This window comes from Leopardus geoffroyi, chromosome B3 (assembly GCF_018350155.1).
Source record: "Leopardus geoffroyi isolate Oge1 chromosome B3, O.geoffroyi_Oge1_pat1.0, whole genome shotgun sequence".
In the NCBI taxonomy this organism is placed as follows: domain Eukaryota; kingdom Metazoa; phylum Chordata; class Mammalia; order Carnivora; family Felidae; genus Leopardus; species Leopardus geoffroyi.
In genome coordinates this window covers 11,577,509-11,587,285 of record NC_059337.1, presented here as the reverse complement: position 1 = coordinate 11,587,285, position 9,777 = coordinate 11,577,509, and positions in this window count along the sequence as shown.

Here is a 9,777-nt window from a genome sequence, read left to right as displayed (position 1 = left end):
TTTCCCGACCGTTGGTTCATGAACTCTGAGAGGTGCACGGAGGAATTAAAGAAGATAAATATCCAATTTTCAAACCCTATAAGTTAAGTGTTTTTGAGCAATTCCCCTTTAAGGCCAAGTGTGGGTGCGATGTATGTGTATTGGTCACATCTGTGGGGTAGCCTGGGGAGACTCTCTGAGCATCTTTAAAACTTACGCCATCCTTGGGCGGCCTGGCTCTCACTGCCAGCTGCCATGATGTTTTCTGACCACCAAACAGTCTCAGTTTTTTCCCTTAGTCCTTCGTTATTTGCTTTAGACCCACTTTGGCCTCGTTAGTTAAAAATGGGGAGCAAAGGGAATCCTGGTGCTGAATTACAAGTTACTGCAGAGCACAAACATGGAAATAATTCTATAGACGTGCTGCAGGATAACCCTTTCCAGGTCCCCAAGTGGTAATCATCTCCTCAAAATCCTCAGTTTGAGCAGCATTTTGAAGGACTCTTGCACCGAGAGGCCTCCGATTCCTCAAACACCATTGTTCAAAAGGAAAATGAGTGTGCATTTCAGGGAGGCAGAAATAAAAGCCTTCGTTTGCTGCAGTGTGATGTATGTGGAAGTGTGGAATAGGTATGATCGTTCTCTACCCTTGAGAAACAAAACATAAAAATCATGACAGCAAATCCACGTAATTAAAAAAATTATATCTTTCTGCAGCTTTGATCTATTTTTCAGACTGCGATGGGTAGTTAAATTTCGATTTGTGTTCTATTTTTTGATTTCTCCAAACCAAACACAATAGAGGTTTAAACATACTTGTTGACTGTGCTTTTTCTTTTAGCTGGTATCATTCTGAGAACAGGTGTAACCAGATGCCCTCCTTAGCCTAGAAACACATTTCTGAAATTACTCTAAAATGCTCAATTAACTTTGAGCAAAGTAGTTTCCTGTATCTGCAAGAAATGTATGTTTTCTAAAACAAAAAAATAAATAAAAAAGAAATCCGTGTTTTCAAAATGTCACCCCAGTAAATGATAGTGTCGACATGAGGCATGAGGATATTAGAGAGTGGGGGCAGAATTTGTAATAGCTGATTGAAAGTAGGGCCAGTTGTCTATCAAGGTATTTCTAATCTTGGCAATGAGGTCATGTTATTTGCATGAAGAAGAGCTCAGCTACAGTGGGGGACTTGTATCTGGTTCACCTAAAAGTGGGTCCAAGTTACTCACAAATATGAATGGAATTTCAGACTATATCCCATATTCTTGAACTGGAAATTCTTATCTGAGAACGACAGTTTCTATATGCCTTGTTTTGATGCTAGAATACAGACTTCCTACATGCATCAGTACAGGGATCTGAACTGGTCTCATTTAGTGTATTTCAAAGCCTTTTTTTTTTTTTTTAATCAATGGAGCCAAAAATCCACACGAGCTACAGCCTTAGGTTGTTCCTACGAGATGTCTCCTTGGGGTGATAATCAGCAAGCTAATTTGTCTCTAGACCACTGTGCTTAAATCCTTGTTTCTTGGGTATAATAGTAGCCAAAGACAGCTATAGTTGGGTTTAATCAAGAAAGAACTGACATTGGAACTTTAAAAAAAAATTAAGAATTATAAAAGCATGAAAGCGACTGCTTAACTGTAAAAATGTCAAATAATCTGGCACTATATGTAATAAATGAGTGTTCTAATTTACCTGCTTTCTTCCTTCCTCTCCCCAGTACACCCCACCCCCCCAACCCCTCCCTGGATCTCATGGACAGATATGCTGGCCCTCCATCAAGGACGTATATTATCTGAGATTTTTTTTTTTATGGCAAAGAGAAATTGATAATAATTTGTGAAGATTAGATGTGGTTTCTGACTAGGAAGATTTTTTATTTTTTTCCTGGCTGCAGGCGCGACAGTTCGTCCGAAGCCGACCTCAAAGAGTTCAGTTCGAGGAGCCATGACTTGATAGGCAGCGAGGTAAGAAACCCTCTCTTAGTTGTCTGCAGGACAGGCTCGCACAGCTCTGCTACAAAGCAGCATGTGGCCAATACAGCCTTGCACATTTTGGTTTCTAATCATCCCAGTTAGATATCTTAAAAGTTTAAAGAAGGGTGATAAACGCAGCCCGATGTGATATAATCCATGGTGCTGGCCCCTGGTAGAAACGAAGTTAGATTTTGTTTTTTCAGATGTATACTATAGACCACATTGAACACTACCCGTGCTATTTATGAGTCAGGGAGATTTTCTGCTTAGATTAATAATCTGCTTCTAGAGGAACAGCTCATGAAGTATTCTCTTTTCCATGTCTAAACAGGGAAGGCCCGTTGTCTGGGCTAAAAAAGTCTTAGAATTTAGGTTTTGATAACTCTTTAGTGGAGTAAACAGAATCAAAGATCATTAGAGGAGACCATAGTCCCCAAGCAGACAGAAAAGACCACACATACAGAAGGAATGTAAATGTAGCTGCCTTAATTTTTTTTTAATTGAGAGAAGCTAATCTCTCCCCTTTGAAAAACCCACTTGAACGTCCCTCTCTGTTATGTAGAGAGAGCAGTGAGAGCAAGCAGTTGCTTTTTTTATGGATTTAGACTGTTATAGAACCTTCCTTGACTTGCCCTCAGAAGTCTCCTGAATGCAGAGCTAATTAGGTGAGGAAGTAAATCTACTTGCATAGGAGCTAGGACCTTCTGGCAAAGACCTCAACCTCTAATTCCTGATATTCAAAGTCCTGAAGTCTTTTGGGATGGATAAAGGTGCGCCACACTCAGGCATAAAATACTACCTTGACTACTGGCCCAGGCTCAACGTAAGGCCACAAGGAGGAGGTCAGTTGGGGGAAGGGATGGGATTCTAGCACACTCTGTGGGGATGGAAGCAATCCTTGATCCAGTCACTCAGGCACGCTGGACGTGCTTTGGAAATAGCCACCGAGTGTGTGTGTGTGTGTGTGTGTGTGTGTGTGTGTGTGTACACACCCGTGCATACTCATAGGCATGCTCAAAGGTGGGGACTAGGTTGAGTTTAACACCATGGAAGTGGGGTCACCTTCTCTTGAAGAAGTCTACAGCCTGCTTAGGGCATCGTCACTGCTGGACCAGCTCAAGTCCGGGGACCCTCCACAGGGTCAGTGTTCAATGGTGACACCATGTGGCAGTCACACCTGACAGCGAGAAGAACTGGCCAGACTCCACCTTTCTTTCCCTGAGACGTTTGAGAGTCACACAGCACTCACATAGGATCCCAAGGAGCCAGAGAAGGGCAAGCCAGAGTGGCACCTGTTGAATCCCAGAATTTCTGGAAGCCAGTCTTTCTGGCCTCCTCCTTTCCTGTCTAAGAAGGTGCTTTCCAAGTACTCTCTCTGGAGAAAGGGTGTTGAGCAAGAAGTGAAGACCAATATTGAGCTTTGCCCACTCTGAGAGGTAGTAAACCAACTGGGGTCTAGGCAGGCTGCACACCAGATTTGGCTGAGGGTTATCTGGTGGCAAATGCCCATTTAGATCCGCCCCCGGGAGCATCGCCTTCCTGCTGTGAGTTCACCTGTGATTACAAACAAGGAGATTGGTCTACTTCTCAGTGTTCAGCCACAGGTAAGTGGTACAGGCTGCAAACTGGACACTGCGATGCAACTTGAGTCTCTGGAAGGATTTCTGAGCACCCCCTACTTGGGAGGCAAAGGACCCAAGCTTCTTGGGGCAAATGACCCAAGGCAGCAGGGCCTCTCCACGGCGAAGGCACGAGGAGCAGGTACAAAGTGAGTTAAGTTTCCATGTTTAGAACCAGGCTCAAAATCGATCTGGCCTTTTTAAAACCAAAGGATAGAGATATGGAACAGAGAAGGACCAAAAATAAGCTAAAATCGCAATCTAGCCGCTCGGCCTTACTGCATGTGCAAGGTTGTCATGTGATTGCCATGTGTCTCCAGCCCGAGGCCTGTGGGAGCAGGTCTCTGGGAGCCCCAGTAACCATTGAGACCCTCAGGGCGGCTTCTGGCTGGCATCCACATGGGAGTTACCTGCAGGAGAGGAGCTCTTTTATCTCACCATTTGGAAGGAAGTTGGGAAGAAACCATCATCTGTTCGGAAGTCAGATTCAGCTGGGGCAAGAGGGAACTAGAAATTTCTAGAGGCCTGTTCTCTACTTTAACCCCCACTATGCTTACGGCACCCTGGGCATTTTCTCCCTGCTCTTAGAATTGTAAGTACAAACTTGGGTCATCATTTGATTAATATCTGTCTCATTGTTCTAGATCACTGCTTTCCTGGGGGCAGAGATCCTGTCTGTCTGCTAGACACTTTTTAATCTTTATGAAGGCAAGGAGGTTGAAGTGTCCACACAAACTTTTGGGGATGTGACCACCTGTCAGTATCCAGGCACAGAGTAGGAGGTGGTATCTGGGGCTATCGGGGCTACTTTGTTTTGAGTTGGGATGCTGCTTAGAGTCAGGGGACATGTGCTCAATGGTGGCTTCAAAGCTACTGTAGAAAAGATCCCCCCGCCGCCCCCCACTGACCCTGCTTTGGCCCCACTGACATACTTCTAAGCTAGTTTCAGACTGTAATACTTCTAGGCCTTCCTTGTGGTGATTGGGGAAAAATGGACAGAAAGAAAGGTGGGGGTCTCCCAGGCCCCATGAGAGTTTGGGCCAACCTGGGGACAGTTGCCATGGCTTAAAAATGTCACCTAAACATATAAGCTGGTCATTTGTTTCGGAAGGAACCTGGCTGAAGAGAAGGGCAAAGAATAAAGGGGTAACGGGTGCTCCTTTGGGGGGTCCTGGGATGAGGGCTGGTGACAGTTTCTGCCACCATCTCTGGTGTCCCTCCATTTTCCCAGTGCTGAGAGCACCATCATGGATACTCCAAGATTTCCTGTCTCATCTGGAGTTGGGGCTCCCAGATGACAGTGCCCATCAGGAAATGGGCGGAGACTCTAGGTTCCAGGAAGAAAGAATCACTGTACATCAGCCAAATTTTTTTTTTTTTTACATCAGCAAAATTTATAAAAGTTTCTTAATAGTCAAGATCCTAATCACCTGCAAACCAAAAACAAAGAAAGTGCCAAAGCATAAAGCAAAAGCTGAAAGGGTGTTGGGGCTACGGGCTTGAATTGGGAGTAACATTATTACCCTCCCTCCCCACTGCCCGATTCGAAAGTCCATCATCCCATGCTAACCGGGGAGAAGGCAGGGCCTTGGGCTGGCTCGGACCCACCAGGAAAGGCTACATAGTTTAGATTTTCTTGTTTATTTGTTGGTCCATCTCCTCCTACTGAGCCGTGGGCATCTGAAGGTGGGGTCTGCCACGTGTTCCTGGTGTCCTGTACCCACCAGATGCATTTGATCCATGCTTAGGGGTGAAAGCGCCTTCGGAGCGGGGTCCTTCCAGTGCTGTCACCTGGTTTCTATTCAGGCAAATGTTGAACACAATCAGGATATAATCCCCAGGACATGGCACTGGGCCACATCGTGGGGGACTCCCGCCTGCATCATTGACGTGCAGGAGGCAGGGAAAATTGAGTTGTGGGGTGAAGAAGAAAAAGCTGATGGGTTTCAGACAATCATGGACCGCTAGTACTGGAGGGCCACTTCCAGGCCCCCAAGTTCAAAGACCTCATTTTACATCAGAAGCGACTGTGGCCTGGAGGGCCCTGTGTGTTTCCTTTGCTCAGGCCTTTCTGGGGCTGGGTCCAGGGAGCCTCCACACTGGACAAGGTGTAGCCTGCAGGGGTGGATCCCTGGGGCTGCTTGGTCACAGCCTATAGTGGCTTGCATGGCTTGGGCAGCTGCCCTGTCTTGCACAAGCCCCCTCCCCGGGTGGGGCCAAAGAAGGTTTCACAGCTGAGGGCCCAGGCACAAGGGACCTTTCGACCCAGAGTCAACAGGAGCTGCTCATTTTTGGCGGTGTGACCAAAGTACAGAGGGAAAGATACAGGAGGGCTTACTCCAGAGCACTTGACCCTCCAGAGAATGAGCCCTGGACTAGGGAACCCTGCCCCCACCCCCCAGAGGTCAGGTTGGCCTTCTCCTCTCTGATCATCTTCTGGAGCAACCCCTACCTGATCTCACCCTTGCTGCAAAGTCTGCCCCATCCCCACCCCTCCCACACGTAGGAAGTATCAGGGACCACAGACGCTATTCCAGAGGTAGAAGCTGAGGGCCTTAGGAAGCTTTGACAACATCAAAGAGGAGAGAGGAGCAGGGGCCTCCTGTACACATCGAGTGTGAATAGAAATGGCACTTCAGGGGAAATAGCCAGACATGGGCACCAATAGAAAGTGGCCCTCATGTCTGGGCCCAGGTAGACTTGGCTGTGTGCCTTGTGAGGAGCACCAGTAGATAGATGATCAGATGGTGGGGAAATAGGATTGGCCTCATTCTTGGTCTAACACACTTCTCTGCAGAGATCCTCGTCACTCTCTGCAACCTACTCGTCAAGAAGAAAGGCCTGAATCACAAGAAGTAGGAACTGGTGGGCCACTGAGCCAACAGAAAGACAAGTGGCACCATTTGTTCCCTAAGCACAAGTCAGTTCAGGGGTCTGGGGGTCTCCAGGCAGCACACCAGCTGTCCTCTGTGAGCTGCCTTCTGCTTGAGTCACCTGGTTGGTGGAACAGCTGGTTGCAAATCTCTCTACTGAGATACACCAGTATTGCTTAGGGCACGATGACCCAGGTCCAAGGAAAATATTCTCTGATGCCTGAAGAGATGTGGTCTAGGGGTGGGGGAAGAGTGGAGAGGGAGAAAAGACGTGTATAATCAGACTCATCCCTCTGGTGGGATTTCTATTCTGCATCCAAGATATAGTCCTTTCCTATAACCTGACTGCAAATGAACTCTGACTATGCTCTCAAATAATGGCCAGCCCCCCGCTGTGGAATGGCACCCAGTTCTTCCAAACCAGAAACCTCAGTGTCATCTTTGACCCCAGCAAAGTCAGTCACTACTCCCCGGTGCCTTCCCAATGTCATTTGCTGACTCATGCGTCCCCTAAGTCTCCAGATGAGCTCCGATCCTGGCTGCCAGGCACCCGAGCCTGTGCAAACGTTCCCAACTGGTCTCCCAGACTCCGGACACAACCCTTCCAGTCCTTTCCATGCACCACTGACAAGCGATCCTTCCCTGCCACCATTTCCTCCCCGCTAGGCTCACAGAACCTTCAACAGCTTCCCATTGCCCACAGATTAAAGTCCAAACTCTCCAACTTGGTGTGAGTGACCAGACAGTCTGTGGCTCCCTGCCTCCCTCTCTTGCTTCGTCCTTCTTGTCTTCTGCAGATGCCCTCCATCCCTGTCCAAATGTTCCCTCAAATGTTCCTGAGCACTTGGTGTCCCCCCACCTGCTCCCCCTAAGCGTTAAATTTCACTAGATTCCAGCTGAAACTGGCCTCTGCAGTCATGCAGACTTCTTTAGGAATCTTAAGAACCAATTAGTTCCCCGCCCCCCTGCCTTCAATGGTTCCCTGTATTTGTTCACCTCTTGCTAAAGACACTGTAAATTCCTTGAGGGCACGGATTGGTTTTTATGGTTCCGAGGCCTCGGCCTTGACCAACGGGCCTGAAGACTGTGCCTGCTGCCTCTCCTAGACCGAGGGCTTACGATGTCCCCTGACCCCCCCAGGACTGGGTTCCGGGAGATTGCAGCATGCCATTTGGAGAGGTGCATCTAACTGTCGACGCCATACTGACGTCCAGGGTGGGCTGGAAGAAACTTGGACTGAGGCGAAAGAAGCAGGGAGAAAGGAAGAGAGGAAAGGAGAGTCTGGAGGCGCTCCTTGTGTTCTTGAGGGAAAAGGGGGACCTCTCTGGACCCACCAACAAGGAATACCAACCCTGCCCCAGCCCCAGAGCGGAAATCACTGTCACTGTGTGGAGCGTTCATCACATCCCTCCCGGACTTCCTGGGCACACACAGACGACATGGCTATAGGTCATTGGAGAAGCTGGTTGGTTGGACATAGTCTCATGGGCGCAACAGATACCATCGCTTTCAGGGGACTGGGCGTCTCAAATGGACACAGAGCGACCCTTGCCATCCAGAGAAGAATGGAGAAAAGAGTGTGGGTACAGATGCGGGCAAGCGGCTGGGGCTCTGCCCACCCGGGGGGCGGGCAGTGGCAATGTGGGGAGGCCCAGAAGATGACAAATTTCTTCTGTCAAAACTAAAAGACTGTCAAGTGATTCCCAAGGTCTCACCCTCTTCAAGCTGGAACTGAACACCGTTCATAGATGTCCTCAAACCCCAGCCATTGGGGGCGTGAGTGGCAACCCACCCTTCTCTGGATTCTCAGGGTCAGGGAAGGCCGGTGACATGGAAGGAGTTTTCTGAGTGGAGAAAAGGGGTTGGGATCTGAAAGATGGGGGTCCTCTGCCTGGCAGGAGAAAGGGAGGGGGGCAAAGGCCGGTGCCCAGGATGTGGTGCCGACAGGCGTCATCCCGGCGGTAGGGTGGTGCCTTTTCTTTCTCTGCCTCATGCCCACCTCTCCCTGCCCCTTCCCCTCCCGCCGGGGCTCAGCAGCCATTCACCTCAACAACTCATAAACATCATGGAGAGAGGGGTGCAGGGGTTCAGGGAAGACAGACATGGAGAGGGATGCAGGCTGGGTCCTCCCACGCCCGGCCTGGCCTCCCTGAGACTTTGCTGGGCATCCAGCTCCCTCCGCCTCCCTGGGGGCAGAGGGGTGGGGGATGGGGCGGCTCTCAGATCAGTTCAGATTTGGAACTTTCCTTGGTACCCCTTGAGAATAAAAAAGGCTGTCGGGGGCAAGCTGAATAAGGCACATCACCTATCTTACAATAGTGTTTTTCACACTGTGGGTCGCAAACCGTTAGTGGGTTGTGAAATCAGTTTAGTGGTTTACAGCCAGCACTTTAAAACAAGAAGATTAAAAAAAAAAAAAAAGCCTCAGTGTATCGTTTACAGAAAAGGTAAGTGGGTTTTTTTGTTTTTGTTTTTTTTTCTGATCATAGGTACACCTATCTGTGCCTATATCTCAATCTAGATTGTATAAAAATATCTGTACTGGGTGGAGGTGAAAAGTTAATTTCTTTCCATGGTTTTGGCGTCAAAAAAAAAAAAAATTGAAGAACATCGGCCTACCCTAGGGATGTCACTGTTGGGCCCAGCTGACCCTGAAGTTGTGCAGGGAGGTCAAGTCTGAGGCTCAGGGCCTACTTTGGCCACATGGACTGGACAGCCTGGGATTAGGTGACCACTTCATTGGGCCCCATCTCTCCTTGGAGTGAGGACATGTGGGGCAGCTGGACGAGGAAGACTGAAGATGAGAAGCCTCCTTTGGAGGCCTCTGGTGTGTCTCTAGCCGTAGCCAGATCCCTCAGCTCTCCCTTACCGTGGTTGTTCATGTTAGCTTCTGAGATGTACGGACTGGAAAAAGAGAGCCAGGAAGAACTGGGTGATGGTGAGGCAGAATGGGAAAACAGGAGTTTGTCAGCATGTGTCAGCAGCCTTCAGGGCCCTGATGCTTATTTGAGCTTAGGGGCTGGGCAGGGACAGGCCTTTGCCTTAGCTAAAGGCATGACATCCAAGATGTGGAAGATTTGGGAGGCCCCAGGGCTGGAGACCTTTGTCCTGGCAGATCAGTCCCAAAGGGCCCCATGGGGAGACCATGAGTGAGAGCACGAGGGTCTGGGGAGGGAGCAGGTCCCGCCAGACTCCTCAGAGCGGTCACCTCTGCTAGCATTGGAGAAAGACAAAAGTGTGTCAAACTTTGATCATTCACTACAGGAATGCTTTGCAAATTACTAAGAATTAGAGACTAGCATCCGGAACACTGAGAGGAGAAAATAT